Genomic DNA, 15,665 nt, shown 5'->3' with positions numbered 1-15,665 from the left:
CTAGGCATTCGGGGGCAGGAGGGGCACGCTTTCGGCTCCAAGATACTGGCATCGTACTTCTGCTCCTCGGTAGTTAAGGCAAAGGTTTTTGGCGTCTGTTTCTCTCCCCAAGTAGTGCCGTCTGTCATGGAGGGAAAGGAAGATGTGTGTGTTTTTATGGTATTATAAAGCCACCCCTCAGGATGACCCTCTCCCATCACTCGTGAAACCTCTGCAGATCCCCTGACAGCACGTGTTTCTTCCTAGAGCAGTGGCCTTCAAAACTTGGGCCTCAGACACTTTAAAAAATGAATAGAATTACTTTTTTTTGTAATATAAAAAAAAGCATTAAGGTCACTGCTGTTAATAGAAACTATAAGCAGTAGGCAATCGGCGTCTATTTTAGAAACATATTTTACTCAAGGGGGGGGGGGGCTTGGTAAGAAAAAGTTTGAATACCCCTATCCTAGACATTAGTGTTTCGTCATGAGAATTGGGTCACCGCTGGATGCAAGGTACCACAGGCGGGTCCTTTGGAAGGTCGATATTGCAGCTGTCAGACAGCTGCCAGCACACATAGCACATTCTCATGTCTCTTTGGCGTTTGATACTTCTTAAGCACCTCATCCGTACAGCGTGTACCGGCGCCGGGGATGTCACTTCACTAAAATGTCAGGGGGAACCGAAGTGACATCACACACCTGATGACATCATGGGAAGTTATGTCATAAGACCTTTGGCCCCAATTACATCACAGGAAATATCACGTGACATTTAACCCTGACAACATTACCTGAAGTGACTGACTGGTGTACAAATCGTACATAACCTTACATTTAATAAAATATGAAACCAGTACTAAAGCAGACATAAGACCTTTTTAGATACCAACCACACTTAAAGTAGGGTGATACCTTGGATTGCCGTGGAGGGGGTCAACTTATGCCATGGGTAGACCCAGTAGAACCAACATTGGACAGGGGCACTGCCATGCATTAGCCTCTACAGTCTCATATGGCCATTTACTGCTATCTTAAACTGCACGCCTGGTGAAGTAATCCTATGCCAAGTAAAGCCCCACATTCCCAAGTGCTACCATAACATAGTATGCCAAATGTGTAGCCTCCGTCTGTGGATACTGCAATCTTATAGCCGTACAACAACCTACGTGCTTTCAAAATATGTAAGCTAGAAACACACCTGTCTGATTCCTGCCATCACATGTGAAGTGCAGCCTCAAACGCCCAGAAATGCCATTCAGTGCCTTTTATGGATGGTATAAGGTACTATATGTGCAGCCTTGGTTGTAAACAATTCCAACGGGTACCAAGCTTAGCCACAAAAGATACATAAACCCCAGAGTTCCTCATATGAAAGTATGTTTACAATGGGTGATGTGCAACCTCAAATATCACCGAAAATTACAACGAATGCCTCATGCAAATGGCACATTGCTACATGTAATGTGCTTGTTTGTTTATTTGTATAGCGCGCAAAGTTATGTAGGTGCTTATACTTAGTTTCAGTGCTTCAGGTTACAGAAAACGAAGCGTATGAGGTGAATTACAACATCATGGAACGTGCAAAGGTAGTACCTCATATGCAAAGTTCAAAAAGAAGTACAAGGTGATCACATCCATTAAGCCTGACCCCATGTTACAGGCGGCAGCAACACACAGGTGCGAAAGTCAAATCAGTGGGCAAATGCATGGTGCCTACCCCATGTTGCAGGGTGGCAGTAACACACAGATGCGAAAGTTCAGCAGTGGGCAAATAGCAGGGCGGCAGCAGCACACAGATGCGAAAGTCCAGCAATAGACAAATACATGGTGCCTAACCCATGTTGCAGGGCGGCGGCAGCATGCAAATATAATACAAAAATTAAAAACAGGGCATTATTGAGCTAAGAGGGAGGCGGGGGGTGGGCAACTAAGGCATGAGGGACGTCACACAGCATCCCAGGCAAACGGGGGTAGGTGGCACACACATCACAGGAGACCAGGGGGGGCACACACAACATCACGGGGGACCGGGGGTGTGTGTGGGGGCACACACAGCATCACAGGCGACTGGGGGCGGCATGTGGAGCCCACACAACATCACAGGTGACATGGGTGGGTGTGGGGGACACCACAGCATCAAAGGCGACCAAGGGAGGGTGTGGGGGACACCACAGCATCACAGGCGACCAGGGGGGTATGGGGAGCACACAGCATCACAGGCGACCAGGAGGGGTTGGGGGCACACACAGCATTACAGGTGACCAGGGGGGAGCGTGGGGGACACACACAGCATCACAGGCATCCGGGGGGGCACACATAGCATCACAGGTGACCAGGGGGGCACACATAACATCACAGGCGACCAGGAGGGGCACACACAGCATCACAGGTGACCTGGGGGGCACGCACAGCATCACAGGCGACCTGGGGAGGGGTGTGGGGGCACAGCATCATAGGCGACCAGGAGGGGTGTGGGGGGCACAGCATCCCAGGCAACCAGGGGGGTGTGGGGGGTACACACAGCATCACATGTGATCAGAGGGGTGTGGGGGCCTCCACAGCATCACAGGCGACCAGGGTGGGGGTGTGGGGGGCACACAGCATCACAGGTGACCGGGGGTGTGAAGGGGCACACACAGCATCACAGGTGACCAGGGGGTTCGGTAGCATACCTGTAGCGGATAGGGTGCAGACAGGGGCCTTAGAAGTGGGCCTTTGTACTCTGGGCCGGTCCCCAGTCCCACCGATTGGCTGATGAAGGCTATCCAGGCAGCAACAACAAAAACCATGCAGACATCTTGGAAGGTGGTGAGGGCTGCTCCAAGCATCCACAATTCCCATTATTGTGTGCAGAAAAATGGCCCACACGCAGCACAATCACTCAAGTAACACGTGCTTAAGAACATGTGCAAAATTACAATTACAGCTGCGGTTTCATGTAAGCACAAACAAAATGCCCAAAGATAAAAAGAAAAGTGCTTTTTTTGTTCAGGATGCTGCAAACGGGCTGTGGTGTACTTAGGGGCAACAAGGCTTACCTACATTATGGAGCGTGGCTGGAGAAGAAAGCCACGAGTGTAGAGCAGCTGATTTCAGTGGAAAGTGATGCGCACAGAGAGCGCGAGTAGAGATGAAAGCAGGAAGCGAGGTGCAGCCTCATACCCAGTTTCTGCAGTCATATGCCAAATGCAGCCTCAAATCACCAACAAAGCACCACTTAATTCCACATATTCATGGCATCTTTACCATCAGGGGTCTACATCCTGTGGCTAATCAGATGTTTTGGCCTATAGCTCACATGATCACCTACAATTGACTATGATGTATAAGGCTGATGGATGATGTAGTCCAACATATCAGGAGAGGCAAAGGTGGCAGGCAACTGCAATAGGTGATATGCAGCCTCATATGTCCATTTGCTACCACCATTTGCCACAAAATCCGAAAAACATGCACAAAACATGCACAGTTCCCCACATAAAATCTAGTCTTGTCACCTCCCCTGCCTTCACCTGTCTATCCTAATCGTTCTATCTTGTCCTGAAAACATTTAGTAACTACTCTCTCACCTCCCACCATTTTAACTTTTAAACCTTGCATGGTGCTCTAGGACCCGCTGCATGTGTGAGGTGTAGAAAGTATGGTCGAGGATGCCAGATGGCTGGACATTGTTGTGTCCTGTGGTGGGGGCCACTTACAGATGCTGATAAGTAAGAGCAAGCCTGGAAGTCATGCCCCCGGCGCCTGCGGAGTGACACTATTAGCCCCACTCTTCGGCTGATTGGAGGCGAGAAGACAGCTTAGGTGACGGCCACAGCGAAAATCATGGATCTGACTTTAAAAATCGCAACTATAGAAAATGAAAAAAACTAGAAACAAGAGAGAGACTTTAGTAAAAGTTCATGGATTCGTCTTGTAAAAAACGCTTTTTGGTTAAACCAAGAATACATTTTAAAAAAAGACATAAAGTTTGCTACATATATATTCTGTTAAAAAACTTTGTTAAAGAGACGTTATGGTTAAATTGCACTAATAAAAACCTATGAAATTCAATGAAAAAACGTTGTTAAAGCAACGTTATGCTTACAAGTGAAACTGAAAAACCTCGGAAATTCAGCAGTTATGGTAAGCTAAGCAAACATAACTCGTGCCACCACCATGCACTGCTAAGAATAACACCCAGGACATCAAAGATGACATCAGAAATGTCATTGATGACATCACGTGAAATTAATTTTGATGAAAAGTCCCTACAAGGGGTTGTGTTTATAATGTTGGTTAAATGATGTCAGGGGTGATTGCGTAATGTTAAAAATGTAATAACTAGCCAACAATTCAAGACGTACCACACGTGAAGACCCACAATGCATACAAATCAGAGGCACATACAGGGAAACTAAAGTAAGGAAGACCGAAACAGCATCATCAGAAAATGTTAATAGCATTAAAGTTTATCTTCATGTATACAAATGAATTGTGTGTTTGAGGCCTGTCTATTGCTCCATGTACGTGCACCATGAGCTGAGACCAAACCCTAAGGAAAGTACTTTAAAAACATATGACAAGGGGTTCCATGTAATAATGTCGCCACAAAAATCTCGCCATGCAAAAATATCGCTGAAAAATTGTCGTTTTTTTTTGTGGCGACATTATTGCATGGAACATGCGGGGGACACCCTCGCAACCCCCAAACTTTTTTTTTTGTAATTCTTTTTTTAAAATTATTTTTTTTTTTTGCCCCTGTCGCCATATATATGGTCCCCCAAATAATATCGCCACAACATTTTCCCAGCGATATTATTTACGCCGACCATATATATGGCAATATTATTACCTGATACCTGACAAGGTTAAGGTATAGCTATACAACACCTTTTGAATCTTTTGAATTTTAATATTCTGACTGTCAGTGAACAAAACCACCTGGCCCAGATATTTCAGTGAACAAAACCAAGTGGGCCGTGTATGTGATGCCATTGGTGATGTCACCAATCACTGTTCTGTGATTGATGACATCACACCTCTAGTTCTGAGCCAGAAAAGCAAGGCATTGTAGATATGCAAATTAGCCCAAATGCAAACCTTTTTCTCAAGGAAATTGTCTTTGTCTAAGAGGGCAGTAGTACTACTTTATAAATCAGCTTAATCAATGCAAGACAGCTGTTTTGCAAGGCTGCCAGGACAACAACATGTCAGGTTTCACCCTTATTAGGGATCATCAGTACAGTATAGTCCAGACAGCCTTGTGGTTGGAGCATTCGGCCATGTTTTCACAACACCAAGAAAGTTATGGTGGGCTTAAAAATGTTTGAAAAACCCCTTTCATACACTTATATATGTTTCAAAACTTGTGTTCCAATGCATTGGAACAAATATATATATGTGTTCCAATGCATTCCTCGCCCAGTCTCATTCAGCTTCAGACATGCCAGTATAAAATAAGATACCAACATATCTCAAGGAAGCAAAGAAACACTTTCTGAATGTAATGTTGCGTGCTATAGTTATATCAATAACATTTCACACACAGAACAATAAAATGCATAATATGAAATTACAAATAAATAAATCTTCACATATAAAAACAAACAATGTAGATACATGTCACAGGTGAAACGTTGCAGGATCCATAATGAATCACAGGTAATGTATTGTCTACATACAAGAGAACCTAATTGTAGCCGCTTTCCAAACCCTGAGTATCGCTAGAACCATTGCTGGACTACACTCCGACCGACACCTTAACCAAAGGTTTTCACAGCAAATTTCCTGCATGTTTTCCACATGGTTCCCAAAATATCTCACTTGGAATCTCCACATAGCAGGGAATAGTGTTGTTACGTGCCTGATTGTCTCAATCTATTTTTCACCCCTACACAATCAACATGTAAACTGGTATATGCATCTTTAAGGTTGCGTATACAACATTTCGGCGAATACAAATAAAGATTTCATTTTGGACACATAATCATGGCTACAGGCCCAATCCCACTTTTCAGCACATGCATTAAACATTTTGTGCATAACACTTGAGCTATTTTCCTAAGCCCGAGACCAAGCAATTGAGCGGGGAAAAAAATATTGTTCCTTTCTTTGTATTCCATTAATGCACTGCAGGTCTTCTACTTAATCACATTTTCCAGCTCCCACAACAGAGTACCTTCTTTTGTGGCACTAATTGAAGACTATGGGCCTCATTACAAGTTTGCCGGTAGGTATTGGCGGTAAAACCGACATGCTGCCGCCAAACTTGCATTTTTTTCTGGCACTCACAAATGGGCAATTACGGGGTAATTACGGTCCTGCTGGATCCGGTAATTGCCCATTTGCGAGCACCGGGAAAAAGATGCTGCCCATTCCCATTCGGCCCCATAGCGCTGAATGGGAATGGGGAGGTAGGATGCACCGGTACCATTTATAACGGTGCCGGTGAATCCGACATGCTTAGCTCGCGGGTGCCTTTCTGCCCGCTAGGTCCGACCTGGCGGGCAGAAAGACACCCGCAAGCACAACTCGTAGTTTGCCAGTCCGGGAACTACGGTACCAGCATGCTTACCGGTACCGTAGTTCCTGGAACGGCAAACTTATAATGAGGCCCAATGACATTGTTCAGAGTCTATGCTTGTATTTACTGATGCTAACATTTAGGCATTTATAATAATATATTACTATATAGAGCTTTGACCAAAGTACTTTTCATAAAACACTCTTATATAAAATTGTTACCAAGCAACCAAAATAAATACTAATTTTTGGACCTCAGAAGTATGGAAGGTTGAGGTGACCGTACTAGGATTCAAATATGTGATGTGCAGAATACATAGATCCTAGCAGTGAACAGTTAACCCACTGAGCTATCTTACCAGCCTTTTCTCCTTAAATATGCATACCAAAGTATTTTGTAATACATTGCTGTGGGAGTTACATTTCTTATTAACAAAAAAGTACTATTACAGTGCTAACGAGCAGAAGGAATATGTCATGGCCCACTAGTAAGCCTGATAATAGTACTGTTACATTTTGTTTTGAAAAAATCAATCATTTGGAGGCGCAAGAAAAACAGTGGTAATTCCGTTACCACCAAAAAAAGTGGCAGTAACAGAATTACTGCCACTTTTTTCCTGCACTGCCAAACTTGCAATGAGGTTCAGTGTCACAATTAGATAGCTCAGCAAATTAAGACATGTGCCAGTCTGCACTTTCCAAGTTCAGATTTCAGCAGGGCTGAATCAGCCGTTTATCCTTTGGAGGTTAATACATGAAGTACTATTTATTTCATAGTAATAACACCTATTTTGTAGCATTTGAATACAGGAGACAAACATGAAGAACTATACATACAAATATTTATTTTATTTATTTTTGTTGTTTGTATAGCGCGCCAAGCCCAAGGGCATCTGGGTGCTTCCTTACATAAAAACATCTTACATTTGTTGCAAAGGTTACATGTGTACAGATATATTTACAATTATACAATTTTTGCACTTTTATACAGTTTCACATTTTCGAATATACAAGTATATAATATACAGAATAGTACAGGTTGCAGCAGTTACATGCGTTGAAGGAGTATGTGTTTTAGACGCGCAGTTTGTGTGTGAAAATGTGAGTTTTGATCTGCTTATGTAAAATCCAGAAGGATTACTGGGCTCTAAGATGGGTTGGTAGGGCGTTCCAGAGTTTGCTGGCCATTGTGGGAAGCTGCTGCTCCCTGCTTTTTGGAGCTTGAATTTGGGGTTGACAAGGCAGTTCTTGTAGACTGCTCTTCTGGGTCTGGTGGTCTGGGGTTTGGAAATGTCTGCCAGGTAGGCCGGGGCTACCCAGTGAATACATTGGTGAGTCAGCGTGAGCATTTTGAACCAAATTCGTTCTTGGATGGGTAGCCAGTGAAGTGTTGGTCTAGTTGCTGAAATCTGTGCTGACCTGGGAATGTTCAACGCTGCTCTGATGGCGTTGTTTTGAAGCACCTGGAGTTTATATATGTTGTAAGTCGAGGTGCCGGTGTATAGGGAGTTGCAGTATTCTAAGCGGGTTAGGAAAAATGCTCTGGCCAGTGTGATGCAGCTGTCGGGAGAGAGAAAATGTCTGCAGGAGTTGATGAGTTTGCATGTGTACGAGGTGGCTGAGGCGGTGGCGTTCACTTGTTTAGCTGAGGTGAGGAAGGAGTCTAATTAGAACCACAATGTTTTCACCTAGTTGGACACGGTGATATTGTTGCCATCAATGTTAAAGGATTGAAATGCAGTGCTGATTTTGGCAAGCCTGAGTTGAGATCCTATGAGGAGCAACTTGGTCTTGTCATTGAGACACAACCTGTAGTGTGCCATCCAAGCTTGTATGGTATGATAAATGGCGTTGTGTCATGGTGTCCGGGTGTCAGTGGCGTAGTCTCCTGTGATCGGCATGAGGACCTTGGTGTCATCTGCATAGTTGGTGTAGGTGACACCCAGGTGATCAAGATGGTCAAACAGTGACTTTGTAAATATGTTATACAATGTGGGAGACACGCATGAGCCTTGCAGAACTCCACATGTGACCAGAGTGGGTGGGGCCTCTGCTTTGGGTGAAAAGACCCTCATCATTCTGTCAGAGAGGAAGGACCTTATCCAAAGGATGGCGTTAGGTAAGAATTGAGCGGCTGTACTGAGGTGGTTGCAAATGATGTTATGATCCACCAAATCAAAGGCAGCCAAGAGGTCCAGTAGTAGGAGCAGGGCGAGCTTCCCTTTATCTTTCAAGTTGTCCATTTGCACTTTTAAGTCTAGGACGACTGTTTCTGTCCTGTGTTTCGGGCAGAAGCTGGATTGCCTGAGGCCCAGAATGTTGTTATCTTCCAGGTACTTCAGAATTTGGAGGTAGGCAACTCTGTCTAATATTTTTAGAAGAAATGGGACGGTTGTGATGGGGCAGTAATTAGTTGGGATCGAGGGTAGGTTTTTTAAAATAATGGTAGAACCCAGGAGTTTTTGAGGTCCGTTGGGACACAATTGTTTTGGAACAAGGCATTTATGAGATTGGTGATGAAAGAGGCGAGGTGGGGGTGTGCAATCCTTGATGACTGACGGTGGGCATGAGTCCCCCTGGCATTTGGGTGGTTTTAAGCTAGAGATGATTTGCAGGACTTCCGTGTTGTTGACCGAGGAGAATTCGAAGGGAGGAGTTTTTAGGTTGTTGGTGGGTTTAGGTTGGTGACTGACTGTGGCAGATGGGTTTACTAACATTTCCTTTTTTGCAGCTATTTTAGCCTGAACTTGCGTTATTTTACCCAAGAGAGTGTTCTGAATGTCCAGACACCACTTAGTATTTCTATTGCAGTTTACCGCAGGGAGTATGGAGGTTTCTAACTCTCTAAAGATAGAGAATAATTCTTTAGATTTTGAGTTGGCTTTGGCTATTTTGTCATCGTACATTGTGCTTTTGGTTTGGAAGACTTGTAGTTTGTAATCTTTAGCTGCCAGGAAGAAAGCAGTTTTGTTTAGTTCGGAAGGTGATTTCTTCAAGGAAGCTTCAGCTTTTCTTTTAGTTTTTCTTAAGGTTTATAGTGTGGGGGTGAACCATTCGTTGAGATGCACAGGTTGTTTGGCTTTGCAGTGTGTAAGGGGGGCCAGTTTGTCTATAGCTGCCAGCATGGTGTCATTGCATTGTTGTGTCATAGAGGATGGGTCTTGGTCGTTCTTGCTTTGGGTTTCTATGAAGGGTTGCAGTAATGGCAGAAGGTTGTCATCCATTATATTTGGTTTATTTCTGGTTTGGGCTTCTGGCGCTAATTTCGGGTTGAGGTTCCTATTGGTGCGTGTTTCAATTTTAAAGGTAATGAAGTGGTGATCTGACCATGGGCAGGGTGAGTTGGATGAGATGGTGGATTCGCAGTTGATATCCGCAAGCCAATCAAGGATGCAGCCTTTCACATGAGTGGGATTGTGGATCATATGTGATGGTCCAAGGGTAGACATGGTGTTGGCTAAGGCTAGGGCGTTTTTGTCCAATGAGTCACTGTAGCCTAGGTTCAAATCACCCAATATGATGGTTTGGAATTTGAGGATAGAATTTGGATAACATCATTTTCGAAGGAGATTACGGGCCCTGGTGGTCTGTAGATGAGATGGATGTTTAGTGTGGTGTTCGCATTCAGGGACATTTTTACTGAGAGGTGTTCACCAGAGGTGATGGGGGTATTGGGTGCCTCTCTCATGTTTAGGGGAGTTTTCGCTATCATGGCCATGCCTCCACCTTTGGCTGTAGGCCTGTCCATTCTGCAGATAGAGTAGCTGTCTGGGGCTTCTATAGACAGGGCAGGGCCAGCTGCTGCGTGCAGCCATGATTCGGTTATTGCAAGGAAGTCAACTTTGTAGGACGTGATGACATCCACAATTTCTAGGGCATGTGCTGGCAGGGATTTGGTGTTGATGAAGGCTGCTAGAATGTTAGAGGAGGGTGCAGGTATGTAGGAGTGAGAGATATTGAGATGGTGACCATGGATGCGTGCAGTTCTTTGTGTGAGGAGTGAGTTTTTTTCGGGATTGAGAGGGTAGTGGTGGAGGTGTTATCTCTAGTGATCTTAGTTCTTGAAGATAGGTTATAGTTTCTGAATGCTGTTGGTTGCGGGGCAGGTGTACGTGGGATGGTGCTTTGAGGGGATATAGGGCGTGCTGACTTAGGTAGTGTGGCCCGGGCTGATCTGATGCCATGCAAGGTTGAGGACCTGCTGTGGTGATTGAGTAGTGCGATGGACATGTTGAAGTACAGTGTAGCACGGTGGGGCTATGCAATAACGTTTAGGAGAGGATGGGGTGCATTCGGGCAGCGAGGAGGGTTCGCTCAGGTTGGTGGTGGGTTAGACACAGGTCAATGTAATGGCAAGTGCGCATGAGCAGATGAGGATGTTGTGTGAAGAGGTGTAGGGTACAAGGCAATGTGGTTAGTAAGTGTTCTGAGGGTAGGGGGTACTGGGTGAGTTCCAAAATCAGTAATGAAGCATCGCAATGCAGTACGGTTACCCTGTAATATGAGGGTAGTGGGGGTTGCTTAGTGAGTTCCCAATTAATAGTGAGGCAACCCAATACAGTTGCAGTAAATCATGGGTAAAGGGGGGTTCTACATGAGTTCTCATGCAATAATCAGGCAGCACAATACAGTTGCAGTAACTCGCTGGTAATGGGGGTTTCTATGTGAGTTCTCATGCAATAATCAGGCAGCACAATACAGTATGGTTACAGTAATACATGGGTCAAGGGTAGTAGAAGAGTTGTCAAGCAGTCGATACAGTAGCACAGAGCTCTTTGAGTGTTAGTACAACAATGCGGTAGTACACGGTAGCAGATGCTGCGGGCGGGCGGTCAGACAAGGTATGGACAGCTCAGCAGTGTGGAGGAGCGCATTATAGTGATGTTCGTAGGCGCATGGAAATTAGAGTTTAGATCGCGTCTGCTAGACAGGAGGTGCACAAAAGCGCTCCGGGTTGTGGGTGTTGTGTGCACATTGCCCGCATTTGAGGGGAGTGAGAAGAAGGATTTCTTCACTGAGTAAGGAGCGGATGGCATGGAGGAGGTGAAGGCGGATCCTCAAAAGGTGTGGGATTAGGGCAGCAAAAAAGGTTGTGGGTGTATACAAGGCAGTCTAGGGAGTAATATCTTACCGCAGGTCTCAGCTATAGTGGGTAGCCTCTCATCCGGCTCGGTCAGTCTCAGTCAGGAGCCTTTTACGCAGGCCTTCGACGAGGGCCAGCTTCCGCCTGCCGGCGGATCCGATTGGCTGATATTGGGTTAAGCACCCAATCAGCTGTTCAGGAGGGGTTTACACACCATGGAGGTTGCAGCGAACGATGATCAGGCAGCGACCATCTTAGAAGTGGGTGACCACGCTGTTGTAGCAGTGCGTTGCCTTGGATGCAACGCTTCTTTAGAGCCAAGATTATTCAGCGAGGAGCCAAAAATGGTAGCTGCGGGGCTCATATAGGTCGAGGCAAGCAAAATATGCTTTTTAAAGTTGGCATGCATAGAAAAGCGGCATCAGCCACGGGTAGCCAGTATGGCTTAGCTCGTTGGTATTGCTCGGCGTGTGCACTGCTCCTGCAGTGCACGGGTCTGGAGGGGCCTCCCTGGGCCAGATGGAGCCTTCCCAGGGTAGTATGGAGTGAGGGATTCAGGCTCAGTCAAGAGCCTTTTATGCAGGCCTTTCGACGAGGGCCAGCTTCTGCCTGCCGGCGGATGCGATTGGCTGATATTGGGTAAGCACCCAATCAGCTGTTCAGGAGGTGTTTACACACAATGGAGGTTGGAGGGAACGACGATCAGGCGGCGGCCATCTTAGAAATGGGTCATTACGCTGTTGTAGCCATGGATGCAACTCTTCTTTACAAGGAGATTTTATTCAGTGAGGAGGCGAAAATGGTAGCTGTGGGGCTCATAAAGGTCGAAGCAAGCAAAATATGCCTTTTTAAAGTTGGCATGCACAGAAAGCGGCGTCAGCCCCAGGTAGCCAGTAGGGCTTACATCGTTGGTATTGCTCTGCGTGTGCACTGCTGCTGCAGTGCACGGGTACAGATGGGCCTTCCTTGGCCAGATGGCTATAATGACAACCAACTATTTTTACTTGGATACAGGGAAATCTAGGCCACATGAATATCAAAATGTGAAGCATTCTTGCACACATGACAGGCTTCAGAAACATGAAACAATCAAGTTAACTCTTAACAAGAAGGTCTGGGGCATCCAGTGTGCCTGGCATATATGAATAAACACTAATCTCCAGCTGCCCCTTTGCGATAAAAAGTCCATTGGAGAGCCAAAACTTCACAGGGTGCTTTCTGAAAATAAAGAAGGTTCTGAAACTAGCTTTATCTTCGTTTTACACACTGCCTCTGCATTCCTTCACCAGGGGTCGCAGGAGAGTCACCAGGGGTCACAGCTGCTACCCCTGGTGACCCCCAAACGGCATCCATACCTGTCTCCACTCATGGAGTATCCTCAACTCTCAAGACCATTAATTAGCCCCCAAGCTCAGGGGGTGCATCAGCTCTTTGGATGTAACACCATATCCAGCACTGACTCTTTAAATGGGATGGAAGGTTTCTCCTTCGCCCTAACACAGGTTCACAGTAATGTTATCTGCAGTGCTTTAACAGTCAATTCAGGCAATTAGTACCTCACCTGACCCGTGATTTTAGCATGAGCAGTAATTCAAATTACAATTTGGATATTCATTCAAAGTTTGTGAGTCTAACGGGCATGACTGCGCTTTGACTGTCCCTGACTCCAGGCAAGAATTTGAGGTAAGAATATATGAATCCTCTTTTGGGAAGATGGGAGTAAAAGTATTTTTATGGAGTAAAATTGTACTTCTATTACCAAAATGGCATACTACTTATTTTTAATTGTGGCTTTTAAATGGCTGCTTCAGCCTCACCAGAAAAGGCACAATTATTGCACAGATAAAAGGGAAATATAGTGTTAGGAGGGACACAGCGTTTACAGGGGTTTGGTGTTTACCCACCCATTGATGCCATGGCTACGATAATTATTCCCTCTCATTGTTATCTGCCCTCACATGCACCCACTACACACCCTTCTGAGATCTCTTTGAGCTTGCTCTATCATGCACTAACATCAAACTATGTGCTTTCATGTTGGCATTGTTATCTGTAATCAGTCTTCTCATAGCATATACTTAATTGCAGTTGTAATAAAAACGTGTTAACCAAGTGTACCATCAGCAACTTTATTTTTAAGCAATATGTGTGCCATCCTATCTGTTCGATTAATTAAAACCGTTTTGGCTCTATTCTATTCATTAGGTTAGGCATTAGGCATGTGTCATGTGGCCAAGTACTCACACGGTTTGCCAGCTGTTGTCGTCTTGTTACCGGATAATACCATTATGGCAGTGCCTGGAAAAAGCCTACACAACAGCCAAACTGTTGGCTTTGCAAATGCTTGTTTTCTCTGTTGGGACTCTTGGCCTTATTTCAGGGAGTACATTAAAAATGGGCAGGTATGTCTTTTATTTGGACACCGGGCGTTGCTTATCATAAACCACTGCCTTATGCCATCTCCTGGAATGATAGAACACTTAACCAAATGGTGGAGTCGCTTCTAGATGACCCACCCACGCCACAATTTCCAGTATTTCAGCTAAAGCAATCGCACTGGCGCAACCAAACTAACACATTCTCTTTCTATTAATGATTGTTAAATCCAAAATTGGCAAAGCAGAAGGTGCTTAAGGCTATTGGAAAATTATGTCTGGGCTACTCACACCTAACCAGCAATGGCCTGCACACTCTGAAGTCAACACTCACTCTGCTACACGCAATTCTGCTGTGCCTCGTTCTGGAATAAACCAACTTTGACTTTTCGGGCATTCTGAAGGCATGTCTTGAAAATGTATCTGGTCCCCAACCCTCTCTTTTCCAACTCTGAAGACTGGTCCCACACAACAAAGGCTATTTGAGAACAGAGAAGAGGTGCAGGGGACCCCATAATTTACAGATCTAAAGCTTCAGAGCTAGTCATTTAACAACAACAACTTCTCTCCATGCCATCATCTCAACTGTTTGAGTTCCAGGCCCATAAAAGACTAACCCACAGGGAAAATGATACCCAGTGACATTGATCCCATGGGTCCTCCATGTGGAGAGGAAGGATGGCTCAGGTGCAACGCGTTTGTCTTGGAGCAAGACAACGCAACACAGGTTTGTATCCCGATCCCGTGCTTAGAAACCATTTGTAGGTATTAAGCGCCTTATAAATGGACAATAATAATTATATATGTACCCAGGTGATACAGGGCTACATTTTCAGATTCTAAGAGCTGTCACAGGGTAACTATCTCCATGCCATACTACACACCTGCGACGAATTGAACCAAACAAATGATACTGCGGGTGGCCCCAAATGTTTTAGGACAGGCGTTAGAACAGTAAAATAACCTGGTCATAGAAATATGGGAGGCGATTTATCATGGTTGCTACCATCAAGCATTTGCCCCAAAATATCCTAGGACCAGAGTTTGAATAAGAACTTAACAGAGCCCTCCGATAGGTGGGGAGGGCTTAAGATGTGAACGATCCGTTATTTTCATGTCAGCATGTCGAGGTTTCTAATGGTGAGACTTTTGTGCCAACATGAGGGCATGGCGATATGTTTTTGTGCAGATATTGTCCTAGAATACTCTGATGTAGCGCCCTATACTGTGCCCGACTGCTAATATTCACGTTTCAGAACAGACTAACCAAACCAAAACTAACCATACATTATAACATTGAACTTTTGAGGGGTCATTGTAAAGAGTAGGTCAGCAGGAAAGCCTTAACCACTCATAGGAAGCTTGATACTTCTCTCCCAACATTCAGTTTCTTTGATTTCAGTCCCAGCAAGCCAACATTCCATAAGGAAAATGCTTACTGCAAGGTTCTCAGCACCTTTTCCAACTGTTCACTTTTGATGGTAGACTGTTGCTGTTATTCAGACATATAATGCCAATACAGACCTGGAGAGAAGGGCTGCATTGGATGTTTTCGTCCCGTAGACTCGTTATGAGCCTTCGGCTTGGCCATAGGTCCATAACTCTGGTGCAGAACGATAACCCCTACTACAGTCCTCCCTCCTTTGGGCTGTAATGCCTCCTTTCAGTCATTAATTGTTGGTTTTAATGATCTGCTGCCCTGCGAGAAGGTTTATTAGCAAT

At 45.1% G+C, this 15,665-nt stretch overlaps 1 protein-coding gene across 2 annotated transcripts in view; it reads left to right on the top strand.

Moving 5' to 3' along the window:
* The window catches only part of LOC138504297 (uncharacterized), a 344,376-nt gene that overhangs the window by 154,468 nt on the left and 174,243 nt on the right, over positions 1–15,665 (top strand). The gene's annotated exons all lie outside the window — the stretch shown is intronic.

Source organism: Ambystoma mexicanum, chromosome 11 (assembly GCF_040938575.1).
Source record: "Ambystoma mexicanum isolate Mex_15411 chromosome 11, UKY_AmexF1_1, whole genome shotgun sequence".
Taxonomy (NCBI): Eukaryota; Metazoa; Chordata; class Amphibia; order Caudata; family Ambystomatidae; genus Ambystoma; species Ambystoma mexicanum.
The sequence above is the reverse complement of the archived record's forward strand: the minus strand, read 5'-3'. Positions and strand labels throughout refer to the sequence as shown.